Below are 14291 nucleotides of genomic sequence, written 5' to 3' on the forward strand. Positions count from 1 at the left end.
CTTCCAAAGGGAGACATCTAAAAGTTTTAAAGCCTCCATTGAGAGCCGTTCACAGTCTCCTGTCATGCGAATTGGAAGCGGGGAAACCTGCATCCAATTCGCATAAGTGTAAACCCAGCCTCAAGTAGCACCGATTCCCTGGTGGGGGATTTCCACATTTTTTACTGCATTAAAGCTGACCATAGATGGTTTGAATCTCGACCAGTTCAGCAGGGTCCAACTGAGATTTAAACACTGTATGGGAAGGCTGAATGTACCCAAGTAGGATTTTACATGCTAATATTATTATTATATTATGCTATAATACCTGCTAGCAGTAATCACTGTGTTCTCCCAGCAGGGAAGGCTCCCACTGCCCACCCCCACTGGGAGAACACAATGGCTCAGATTCCCGGGGGTTCAAATGTTTTAGAAAAATCCTAGATAAACTATGTCCAATGGACTTCCACCATACAATTTCTCACTTACTTCTGTTTTATGATTCCCTTAAATACCCTACATACCATGGATATTAGGCTGACTGGTCTGTAGTTTCCTGGTGTACATCTTAATCCTTTTTTTGTAATTTCATACCTCATTGGTTCTACACTAATCAGTTGGTACCATTCTAGTTAGTAAGGTGTCTTTAAAGATTAGAAATAGTGGCTTGGCTAAAACTGTGCTAGGTTCCCTGAGGACTTGTGGGCACCTGGACCTGGCGATCTGAAGTTTCATCAAGTATTGTTTTGCCTTTTTAGAAAAAATACAATGGTGAAGTAACATCCTAAACACTCCCTACCACCCTGGTCCCCTCTGTACCTACCTCCCATGGTGATACCCTGTCAGTGCCAACACATCCAGGCTGCTACACTGGACATATAAACCAGTTGTGTCAAGTGACAGTGCATCACCCATGGAAGATAAGTACAGGGAAAACCAAGGGGTGGGAAGGGTGTTTGTTCACCTTTTCATTTTTTTGTATGTTAAGTTTAAAGATTGGTTAGTCTTTTTTGTACCTAGTTTTTTGTCAGACACAGAGGTAACTTCAGTAAAACATAATTAGTATTACTATTATGACTATCAAACCCATCTTTTTCATCTGTAAAAACTGAAGAGAAAAACCTTATTTAATGTGTCTACATTTTTCCTGTCATTTGCGACCAACTCACAGTGTTAAACTGTTATTGGGCCTATCTGTACTTTCAAAACCTTTTTACTAACCTCTCTGGCGGTATGATTCTTTCGGATTTTAGGTGCTGAAAGCGGTACCATTATTTTGCATGTAATTCTTGAGAATGAGCAGCCCAAACCAACTATTTATATATGCTTTCTTTTTACTGTGTGTTCTTCTTTATAACATCCCGGGTATGATAAAGTTTGAAACACAAAATCCTAAATTATAATATAATAAATAACTATAAAATAATAATATAATAATAACACTTTTTTTTCCAAAAAATAACACTTTTTATTCAATAAATTATAGTAAATAACAATCAAAAACACTGACATTTTTTTTTTTGTCAAACAAGGATGCAATATATTTTTTTTTTCCCAAAAAGGATGCAATATTACTGGACATACTGCTTCAATAAACGTCCCGGGTGTGGAAAATTATGAAACAGGGTACAGCGCAAAGTCCAACATCACAGTCTGGACAGTAGTACCGCGTTTCCTTTCTGATTTTCCGTCCGGTGTCGTCGCGCTTGGAACAGCAAACCACACACATCCTTGTGGGTGCAGTCTTCTTCTCCGTCTGCGGAATGTGGTCCATAAAATGACGACTGGTCAGTTGTTCGGGGTTCACAACACCAGCAGCACGGCGCCCGGATCTACTTACTGTTGGTGTCTGGTGCCTGAGAAATATGAGCTCAGCAATTTTCCACACAAAGCCCGCATGTAGCACAGGCCTGTCACTCTTCTTTTTTAGGAGAATGAATGCATTCCACAAACACTGCTCCAGGAGGTGCCTGAATATTTTTTTATAATATTTTTTCTGCTGTTTCTGCATTGCCGGATAGAAAGTCATGGCCTGGTCAGCTCTGTCCACACCTCCCATGGTGTTGTTATAATCCAGGACCAGTTGCGGTTTCAGAACATCTTTTCCCCCTTTTGTATGTACCATGACAGCGGCGGTGTTATGGATGGTACTCATCAGGCAGACATCTTTTTTGTCACGCCATCTCAGTGCCAACATTTTTCCTTTCTGCCAGGCAACTAATTCTCCGGGCTTCAGCTTTTTGTTGGCTAAGCTTGGGGGCATGTCACACCGGTTTGCTCTGACGGTCCCATATGCATCTGTCTTATGTTGTAGGAGGAACTCAAACAGTTCTGGGGATGTATAGAAATTGTCTGTGGTGACACAGTACCCCTGATTCAGCAGAGGCTCAATAAGCGTCAGAACAGAAGCGGTTGCCATCCCATAGCTGCTGAACCATTGGTTGAACTTGGTTCCTCTCCCAGCGTAAAGGACCGAATTCCAAATATATCCAGAGCTGGATTCACACAGCATAAATTATTTTATTCCAAAGCGTGCTCGCTTGGACGCAATATATTGTATCCAGCTGAGTCTCCCTTTATAGGCCATTAGACTTTCGTCAATGCAAATGTCTCTGGGACATAGGACTCCTGGAAATTTTTCAAAATTAGTTGGTAAATGTCCCAGATCTTTTTGAGCTTCGGAGCTGGATGAGAAGTCTCATCAAAATCGTCATTACTGGTAAAGTGCAAATACCTCATAATGAGGGAAAATTTGTACTCCGACATAACGGTGCCAAAAAAAGGAGTGGCCAATAATTTGTTTGTGGTCCAATACCACTCCTGCAGGGGTTTCCCCACCACTCCCTGCAGAATAATTAGGCCCAGGAATTTCCAGATATCCGCACTGGTCACTGTTCCCACATCCTGCTCTTTGAAAACCGCCGATGCGCTGCGGCTTGTTGCTCCTGGTACCGATTGGTCTCCACAACAATTTTTTCGATAACCTCATCGGTCAAAAAAAAGTTGCAGATACGCCAAGGGGTTGTCCTCCTCAACATCGACTTTGATACCAGGTGCTCCGGTAAACGGGAACCTTGGGGGCGCTATGTGCTCCATACCGCAGTCGATCACGCACCAAGTACGCACATTGCTCGGCACAGTCACAGCATCATCACTGAAGTCACTTTCTGCATCAGATGACTAAGTTCCCCCTGAATCGCTGTCACTCCACTCTGCAAGCGATTCAGGATCGCTGTCACTCTCGCCCAGCAGGACATATACCGCTTTTGAGGTTGCGGCGCGTGTGTTTGAGGCCATGGTCGCTCTGCAATATCCAGATACAATGTATAGGAAAAATGCAGGAAGTGCAATGGAGAAAGCACTGGGGGCAATCAAAGGTCAATTTATTTTATTTAGGGAATGTAATCCAATAGGATTACAGTGTATCAGTGTGTTTATGTGTTATACTTTTTGAATTTGCCACCGGTTCCACCCCCCTGCGGACGTCACGTCGCAGGAGACGGAAGCCGGGGCTCACAGACGATCGGGAGGAAGCTCCGCCGCCGCATACCACCCGCATACATCGCTGGATCCCGGAGAAAAGGTAAGTAAAACCTCTACCAGGATCCAGCGATCTTCCTAGCGGTACCCCGAGTGTGGCTCGGGGTTACCGCTTTTGGCTCTAAAATCTAACCCCGAGTCACGCTCGGGAATACCGCTAGGAAGGTTAATGATATATTTGAAACATTTTTTGGGATTTGTTTTACTTGTTGTTGCAATGTATTTCTCATATACTTTTTTAGCGCCCTGATTATTCCCTTGTACTTTATGTTATATTCCTTGTAAATTTGGATTGTCAAAGGTGTCCCTTCAACTTTGTACTTTTTAAATACCTGTTTTGTCTGATTTATTTGTTTTTAACACTATAATTTAGCAATACATGTCATCTTTAAAACACTTCTCCTTGCTTGTGTGCTTTTTTTTCCCAAATATTTGGTCCCATTGGGTGTCATGCATCAAGGTTCATAGCTTATTCAAGTTAGCTGTTTTGAAGTTTAGATTTCTTATCATACCAACATGCCTCTCTTTCCTGTAACTTATAGCAAATGTGATTAATTCACGATCACTGTTACCCACATTTTCTCTAACTTTTACATATGTAATGAGCTTTGTTTAATTTGAAATTAATAGATACAATACAGCATTTTTCCTTGTTGGGGTTTTCACTATCTGTTCCATGAAATCATTTTGCAATAGAATTTGGAAATGAAAAGCCTATGTTGAGTGTACAGTTTCAATTGTCAAATTAAATTAGACTTAGTTGCCAGATTTGTTAAAAAAAAAACAGCATACAAACAGTCTGTATATATATATATATATATATATATATATATATATATATATATATATATACTGTATACACACACACACTTCTTTAAAAAAAAGGAACACTTTGAAAACACATCAGCTCTCAGTGGGGAAAAATATCATGCTGGATATCTATACTGATATGGACTGGGTAATGTGTTAAGAATGAAAGGATGCTACATCATTTAATGGAAATTAAAATGATCAACCTACAGAGGGCTGAATTCAAAGACACCCCGAAAATCAAAGTAAAAAAATGATGCAGCAGGCTAGTCCATTTTTCTGAAATTTCAATGCAGCAACTCAAAATGATACCCAGTAGTTTGTATGGCCCCCACGTTCTTGTATGCATGCCTGACAATGTTGGGGCTTGCTCCTTTGGAGATGACACATGGTGTCCTGCGGTATTTCCTCCCAGATCTGGACCAGGTCATCAATGAGCTTCTGAACAGACTGAGGTGCAACCTGGTGGCATCAGATCCACCAAAACATAATGGCCTAGAGGTGTTCTATTGGATTTAGGTCAGGCAAGCGTTGGGACCATTCAATGCTATCAATTCCTTCATCCTACAGGAACTGGCTGCATACTCTTGCCACATGAGGCTGGGCATTGTCATGCACCAGAAGGAACCCAGGACCCACTGCACCAGCGTAGGGTCTAACAATGGGTCCAAAGATTTCATCCCAATACCTAATGGCAGTTAGGGTGCCATTGTCTAGCCTGTAGAGGTCTGTACGTCCCTTCATGGATATGCCTCTCGAGAACATAACTGACCCTCCACCAAACCGGTCATGCTAAATAATGTTACAGGCAGCAGATCATTCTCCACGGCTTCTCAAGACCCTTTCACAAATGTTTCATGTTCTCAAGGCGATCCTGCTCTCATCTGTGAAAAGCACAGGCCGCCAGTGGTGGACCTGCAAATTCTGGTGTTCAATGGCAAATGCCAATCAAGCTCCATGGTGCCGGGCAGTGAGCACAGGGCCCACTAGAGGACGTTGGGCCCATAGGCCACCCTCATGAAGTCTGTTTCTGATTGTTTGGTCAGAGACATTTACACCATTGGCCTGTTGGAGGTCATTTTTGTAGGGCTCTGGTAGTGCTTATCCTATTCCTCCTTGCACATAGGAGCAGATACAGGTCTTGCTGATGGGTTAAGGGCTTTCTTTGGCCCTGTCCAGCTCTCCTAGAGTAACTTCCTGTCTCCTGGAATCTCCTCTATGCTCTTGAGACTGTGGTGGGAGACACAGCAAACCTTCTGGCAATAGCACATATTAATGTGCCATCCTGGAGGAGTTGGAATGCCTGTGCAACCTCTATAGGATTCAGGTATCGCCTCATGCTAACAGTAGTGACACTGACCCTAGCCAAATGCAAAACTAGTGAAAAACTGTCAGAAAAGATGAGTAGGGAAACAAATGTCCGTGGCCTCCACCTGTACCAACCACCAAAGCAGCTGAAACTGAGTAACAAACCCCTCTGCTACCTAGCTGATCAGATCAATATCACAGGAGTTTAATTGACTTGATGCTATACTCTAATAAAAAAGAGTTTCTTTAATTTTTTGAGCAATATATATATATACATTGGATCATCCCTTCATTATACCTACATGTTTGAATGCAATCTAACTTACTTTTACTGAAATGTTCTAATTGTTAGCAAGGTTACAGGGTTAAAGGTTATGTTAATAATATGGTATATTCCAACTTTTCAAATCAATCTTGCTCCTACTACTTTATTCTGCTCTACTAAATCCTTTATCCTTCCATAATTAAGGATGAAAGAGCCAAGACTTCCCACACAACTACTGTTAACCCCTCTTACTCATTGCTTTTTCTCTGATTTATGTTATATAAAGAAAAAAGAAGTGGTGATTCACAATATCTATCTTCGTATTCAGGTTTTTCTGTATGTTTGTTGTGCTTGGGTTTAAACAAGGAAAACATAGAGTGCATTAACCAAGGGAAAATATTTTTTCCTGCAATTCTTCACACAATACAAATAGAGCAAATACTACAGATATACTATATACCATATTGAAAATGTTACTGCTACTTCTTAATCTCCTTTAGATTGGTTTATTATTTTACATTTTATTAGCAATACTTTATTGATAGATTTTGTATTATTGTATGTACAAGTTGTTTTATAGCACTGTTAAATCAGTAGTTATAAAATACAATTTATTTTCTTTCTCTTAGTACACTGTGTTTTCACTTTGCTAACACATCAAAGTTCAAGTGATAAGACAGGGAGAGAATGAGGAAGATTATGAGCCTCATGCAGTAAAGTAGATATGTCTGTTTTCATTAGTTAATTCCCACTGCTATCACCAGGAGGAAATGCCAAATGTGCTTTACACATTGTAGGTTTCAGTAAAACTCTGTGGTACTGGTTCTGAAGAATGAAGTCTGCAATCATGCACAAACCAACAGGTTAAAATTGGATTCCAGCCATTTTTCATAAACACACAACTGAGATTTTTTTTTTAACCCATTCCTGTGTTTAAATGCTTCAAGTAAAATTCCCCAAAACAAGGCATAGACATCTGAAAATGATACTTTAAGAAGAAAAACAGCAAATGTTAGGCTGTAAATTAACATTATCTAGCATTATATTGATTAGCATACCTGCTCTGTTTATCAATCATTTGAAAATATCTTTACCAGTTTATGTAATACAATCATGAGTTGAAAAGTAAAATAAAACGTGTTACTTTACTGAAAGTCCCAAAGACATACCTGTATTGCCTACAAAAGCTTTTTAAAAATAAATATTGAATCTAATGCTACCGGCAGGCACTGTGCCTCACTTTTGCCTCCCCAGAAAGTTAAATGCTTAAAATCCTACAGGAACACATTCCTGCCTATTGCAGGTGGGCTCATTCCCATGGAATTTCACATGCTCAGCTTTCCCATCAAGCCGTGGTGAGGCACAGCAACATCTTCCAAACCTTTTAGAAGCACTGGAAGCTTGAACTGAGGTAAGTATTTTTTTTTCAATAGTTTTAATTATTTAAACTGACTTTGTAGGTAAACTGACATAAAGACGGGATGGGGGTAGGAGGCTTTTAATAAAACTCACCTTCTATTTTTATGGAAAACATGCTTTAAAATTCTTCCTATGGATAAGGCTGGTGCAATACTTTCTTTAACCCCTTCTGGTACACACTCTGCATTTAAATAATTCTTTGCATTATGCTCTGTGCTGAGAATATGTTTATAAACAATCACACTGGTGCACAGTGACATTTTATTATGTTCTATTGGGCACCCTACTGTGCTAGGAGGTGGATTGCCTAGCACTGTGCTGCACTGAATAAAAGTATGGCCTTGCCTGAAAAGCAGTGGAGAGAACTGTACACATAAGAGACAAGGCATTTTGACTTGTCTTGCAGTGGCTCTGCACTGGAATAGCAGCATGATGTAGTCCAACCGCACCTGGTGTGAACAGACTCTTAGGGTCTAGACAACCAGACATTAATGACCCCCAGTAACGGGAGTGTATACTTAAACTAAAATATAAAAGTACATTTAAATACATGGTAGGTGCCCACTGTTCAGTTCTCAATATGTCAAATTAATTACTGAACTCTTTTTAAAAAGGACTATAATACAATCATGTAGATAAACTGTATGTACAATAGTTACTAATGAATAAACATAGAATAAAATAAATAATCAGGCAGACAGTGGGAACTGGATCATGAAAATCCACTATGATTCTGAACCCTCCTTTACACTGCAGCACATCCTAACAATATATGCGGTTTTTAAAACACATGTTGAGCTTTTAGCACATTGTTAGCACGGTGCGCTAAATTTTAATGCATTTTTGATGCGTTCCATAAATATTTATTACACCACTTCCTGTCTCAATTTTGTGGGTTGAGTGGAGAGAGAAGTGTGCTGGTGTGTTGTCATTGCTGCTGAAATGGATTTGATGGTGATGATATGATGGCCTGGAAACGTATGCTACATGGGAGAAGTAACCAGAGATATTGGGTGCATCCTATTTTACAGCATCTGGATTCCAGGGGACAGTTTTGGTTTCTTTATGATGAGCTGAGAGCACATCCTGCAAAGTTCCAGAATTACACAAGAATGACCATTTCATTTTGAGTTTTTGTTATATATCATTGATGGATTATGATAAGCAAAGAGGGAACAGGTAGGGGTTTGGGTTGGGAGAGGATTACTAGGGATAGCATAGAGGTCGGTTAGAACATTTCCAAGCATAGAGGTAGGTTATAGAGTACTATTGTGGGCTAGTTTAGGATTAGAACATTATCAAGACAGGTTTAAGGGGGAGCAGTAAACACCATCTTAGGTTACAGGTAGATCAAGTGCAGGTAGGATAAGGATTATTAAAGGTAGGATAGAGGTAGGGTTAGCAAAATTGGATTGGGATTAGCTAGTGTTTAGGGTGGATTAATCTACCAAACTACTGGGGTAGGAATATAAGAGTATCCGGTTATGGCTTTATAAAAAAACTTTGCAACCTTTCCCACTGATAAATGTTTTTATTTTGCTGATTTAATCATCTTCTTCAGCTGCTAAATCAATTGTTGCTGCACCAGGATACAAGTTTTCTTGAATCCATACCTCCATGTGAGTGTCTGATCATCACCCTCTGGTACAGTCAGGTCCAAAAATATTGGACATTGACGCAATTCTAATCTTTTTGGCTCTATACACCATCACAATAGATTTGAAATAAAACAAACAAAAAGTTAAAGTGTGCTTTAACTGCAGACTTTCAGCTTCAATTTGAGGGAATTTACATCTAAATCAGGTGAAAGGTGTAGGAATTACAACAGTTTGTATATGTGCCTCCCACTTTTTAAGGGACCAAAAGTAATGGGACAATTGGCTTCTCAACTGTTCCATGGCCAGGTGTGTGTTATTCCCTCATTATCCCATTTACGATGAGCAGATAAAAGGTCCAGAGTTCATTTCAAGTGTGCTATTTGCATTTGGAATCTGTTGATGTCAACTCTCAATATGAGATCCAAAGAGCTGTCACTATCAGTGAAGCAAGCCATCATTAGGCTGAAAAAACAAAACAAACCCATCAGAAAGATAGCAAAAACATTAGGTGTGGTCAAATCAACTGTTTGGAACATCCTTAAAAAGAAAGAATGCACCAATGAGCTCAGCAACACCAAAAGACCCGGAAGACCACGGAAAACAACTGTGGTGGATGACCGAAGAATTCTTTCCCTGGTGAAGAAAACACCCTTCACAACAGTTGGCCAGATCAAGAACACTCTCCAGGAGGTAGGTGTATATGTGTCAAAGTCAACAATCAAGAGAAGACTTCACCAGAGTGATTACAGAGGGTTCACCACAAGATGTAAACCATTAGTGAGCCTCAAAAACAGGAAGGCCAGATTAGAGTTTGCCAAACAATATCTAAAAAAGCCTTCACATTTCTGGAACAACATCCTATGGACAGATGAGACCAAGATCAACTTGTACCGGAGTGATGGGAAGAGAAGAGTATGGAGAAGGAAAGGAACTGCTCATGATCAAAAGCATACCACCTCATCAGTGAAGCATGGTGGTGGTAGTGTCAAGGCGTGGGCATGTATGGCTGCCAATGGAACTGGTTCCCTTGTATTTATTGATGAGGTGACTGCTGACAAAAGCAGCAGGATGAATTCTGAAGTGTTTCGGGCAATATTATTTGCTCATATTCAGCCAAATGCTTCAGAACTCATTGGATGGTGCTTCACAGTGCAGATGGACAATGACCAGAAGCATAATGTGAAAACAACCAAAGAGTTTTTTAAGGGAAAGAAGTGGAATGTTATGCAATGGCTAAGTCAATCACCTGACCTGAATCAGATTGAGCATGCATTTCACTTGCTGACGACAAAACTAAAGGGAAAATGCCCTTTAGTGTATACTTAAACTAAAATATAAAAGTACATTTAAATACATGGTAGGTGCCCACTGTTCAGTTCTCAATATGTCAAATTAATTACTGAACTCTTTTTAAAAAGGACTATAATACAATCATGTAGATAAACTGTATGTACAATAGTTACTAATGAATAAACATAGAATAAAATAAATAATCAGGCAGACAGTGGGAACTGGATCATGAAAATCCACTATGATTCTGAACCCTCCTTTACACTGCAGCACATCCTAACAATATATGCGGTTTTTAAAACACATGTTGAGCTTTTAGCACATTGTTAGCACGGTGCGCTAAATTTTAATGCATTTTTGATGCGTTCCATAAATATTTATTACACCACTTCCTGTCTCAATTTTGTGGGTTGAGTGGAGAGAGAAGTGTGCTGGTGTGTTGTCATTGCTGCTGAAATGGATTTGATGGTGATGATATGATGGCCTGGAAACGTATGCTACATGGGAGAAGTAACCAGAGATATTGGGTGCATCCTATTTTACAGCATCTGGATTCCAGGGGACAGTTTTGGTTTCTTTATGATGAGCTGAGAGCACATCCTGCAAAGTTCCAGAATTACACAAGAATGACCATTTCATTTTGAGTTTTTGTTATATATCATTGATGGATTATGATAAGCAAAGAGGGAACAGGTAGGGGTTTGGGTTGGGAGAGGATTACTAGGGATAGCATAGAGGTCGGTTAGAACATTTCCAAGCATAGAGGTAGGTTATAGAGTACTATTGTGGGCTAGTTTAGGATTAGAACATTATCAAGACAGGTTTAAGGGGGAGCAGTAAACACCATCTTAGGTTACAGGTAGATCAAGTGCAGGTAGGATAAGGATTATTAAAGGTAGGATAGAGGTAGGGTTAGCAAAATTGGATTGGGATTAGCTAGTGTTTAGGGTGGATTAATCTACCAAACTACTGGGGTAGGAATATAAGAGTATCCGGTTATGGCTTTATAAAAAAACTTTGCAACCTTTCCCACTGATAAATGTTTTTATTTTGCTGATTTAATCATCTTCTTCAGCTGCTAAATCAATTGTTGCTGCACCAGGATACAAGTTTTCTTGAATCCATACCTCCATGTGAGTGTCTGATCATCACCCTCTGGTACAGTCAGGTCCAAAAATATTGGACATTGACGCAATTCTAATCTTTTTGGCTCTATACACCATCACAATAGATTTGAAATAAAACAAACAAAAAGTTAAAGTGTGCTTTAACTGCAGACTTTCAGCTTCAATTTGAGGGAATTTACATCTAAATCAGGTGAAAGGTGTAGGAATTACAACAGTTTGTATATGTGCCTCCCACTTTTTAAGGGACCAAAAGTAATGGGACAATTGGCTTCTCAACTGTTCCATGGCCAGGTGTGTGTTATTCCCTCATTATCCCATTTACGATGAGCAGATAAAAGGTCCAGAGTTCATTTCAAGTGTGCTATTTGCATTTGGAATCTGTTGATGTCAACTCTCAATATGAGATCCAAAGAGCTGTCACTATCAGTGAAGCAAGCCATCATTAGGCTGAAAAAACAAAACAAACCCATCAGAAAGATAGCAAAAACATTAGGTGTGGTCAAATCAACTGTTTGGAACATCCTTAAAAAGAAAGAATGCACCAATGAGCTCAGCAACACCAAAAGACCCGGAAGACCACGGAAAACAACTGTGGTGGATGACCGAAGAATTCTTTCCCTGGTGAAGAAAACACCCTTCACAACAGTTGGCCAGATCAAGAACACTCTCCAGGAGGTAGGTGTATATGTGTCAAAGTCAACAATCAAGAGAAGACTTCACCAGAGTGATTACAGAGGGTTCACCACAAGATGTAAACCATTAGTGAGCCTCAAAAACAGGAAGGCCAGATTAGAGTTTGCCAAACAATATCTAAAAAAGCCTTCACATTTCTGGAACAACATCCTATGGACAGATGAGACCAAGATCAACTTGTACCGGAGTGATGGGAAGAGAAGAGTATGGAGAAGGAAAGGAACTGCTCATGATCAAAAGCATACCACCTCATCAGTGAAGCATGGTGGTGGTAGTGTCAAGGCGTGGGCATGTATGGCTGCCAATGGAACTGGTTCCCTTGTATTTATTGATGAGGTGACTGCTGACAAAAGCAGCAGGATGAATTCTGAAGTGTTTCGGGCAATATTATTTGCTCATATTCAGCCAAATGCTTCAGAACTCATTGGATGGTGCTTCACAGTGCAGATGGACAATGACCAGAAGCATAATGTGAAAACAACCAAAGAGTTTTTTAAGGGAAAGAAGTGGAATGTTATGCAATGGCTAAGTCAATCACCTGACCTGAATCAGATTGAGCATGCATTTCACTTGCTGACGACAAAACTAAAGGGAAAATGCCCCAAGAACAAGCAGGAACTGAAAACAGTTGCAGTAGAGGCCTGACAGAGCATCACCAGGGATGAAACCCAGCGTCTGGTGATGTCTATGCATTCCATACTTCAATTGACTGCAAAGGATTTGCAACCAAGTATTAACAAGTGAAAGTTTGATTTAGGATTGTTAATCTGTCCCATTACGTTTGGTCCCTTAAAAAGTGGGAGGCACATATACAAACCGTTGTAATTCCTACACCGTTCACCTGATTTGGATGTAAATACCCTCAAATTAACCACTTTAGGACCGGAGGATTTTCCTGCTTTACGTCCAGGCCACTTTTTGCAATTCGGCACTGTGCGACTTCAACTGACAATTGCGCTGTCATGCAACGTCGTACCCAAACGAAATTTACGTCCTTTTTTTCTCACAAACAGAGCTTTCTTTTGGTGGTATTTGATCACCTCTGTGCTTTTCATTTTTTTCGATATTAATAAAAAAATGCAACAATTTTGAAAAAATAACAATATTTTTCTACTTTGACAGTTAAAAAATATCCAATATATTAAATTTTTGTCATATATTTAGGCCAAAATGTATTTAGCTTCATGTCTTTGACAAAAAAATTCTCAATGAGCATATTTTTAACCGCTTTAAGACCAGAAGATTTTACCCCGTTCCTGACCAGGCCATATTTTGCGATTCGGCACTGCGTTATTTTAACGGACAATTGCGCGGTCATACGAAGCTGTACCCAAATTAAATTTATGTCCTTTTTTCCCCACAAATAGAGCTTTCTTTTGGTAGTATTTTATCACCTGTGCGATTTTTACTTTTTGCGCTATAAACAAAAAAAGAGCGACAATTTTGAAAAAATAACAATATTTTTCACATTTTTTTATATGAAATTCCCCCAGAATAAATGTAAAAATCAAAATTGTTTAACATTTTAGGCCAATTTGTTTTCTGCTACATATTTTTGGTAAAAAAAATTGCAATAAGTGCATTTTGATTGGTTTGCGCAAAAGTTATCGCAGCTACTAACTACGGGAAATTTATGTCATTTTTATTGTTTTTTTTTAACTAGTAATGGCGGCGATCTGCGATTTTTTTTTTAGCCGCACTGCGACATTGCGGCGGGCAGATCGGAACCCTAACTGACATTTTTGACACTTTTGGGGGTACCAGTGACATTACTACAGTAATCAGTTCTATAAATATGCACTGTTACTGTAAAAATGACACTGGCAGGGAAGGGGTTAACTTTTATTGGTGATTAAGGGGTTAATGTATGCCTCATGCTTACTGACGTGTGTGGGGGGAGGGGATTGAGTGACACAGGCACAGATTGCAGGTTCAGCTATGCTGAATCCTGTAATCTGTCCCTGCCTGTCACATAGGAGATACGCCCGCTTTGTTTACACAAGCGGGTGGATTTCCTCACACCATCCCCGACGATCGGGGAAGAGCGGCCGTAATCACCGCCTCTCCTCCCCTGGCCCGACTCCCGCTGTGTCTGAATACAGTGGGAGCGAGCCTCCGGCGGCGCGTGCATGCCGCTCACAAGGGGAGGAGTCCAGTGACGTAGACCTACGTCGCTGGACGATAATGAGCCACTTTGCCACAGTACGCTCAATGTGAGCGGTTGGCAAGTGGTTAAAGCTTAAAGTCTGTGGTTAAAGCACA

Source organism: Pelophylax lessonae, assembly GCF_965119305.1.
Source record: "Pelophylax lessonae genome assembly, chromosome: 2".
NCBI lineage: Eukaryota > Metazoa > Chordata > Amphibia > Anura > Ranidae > Pelophylax > Pelophylax lessonae.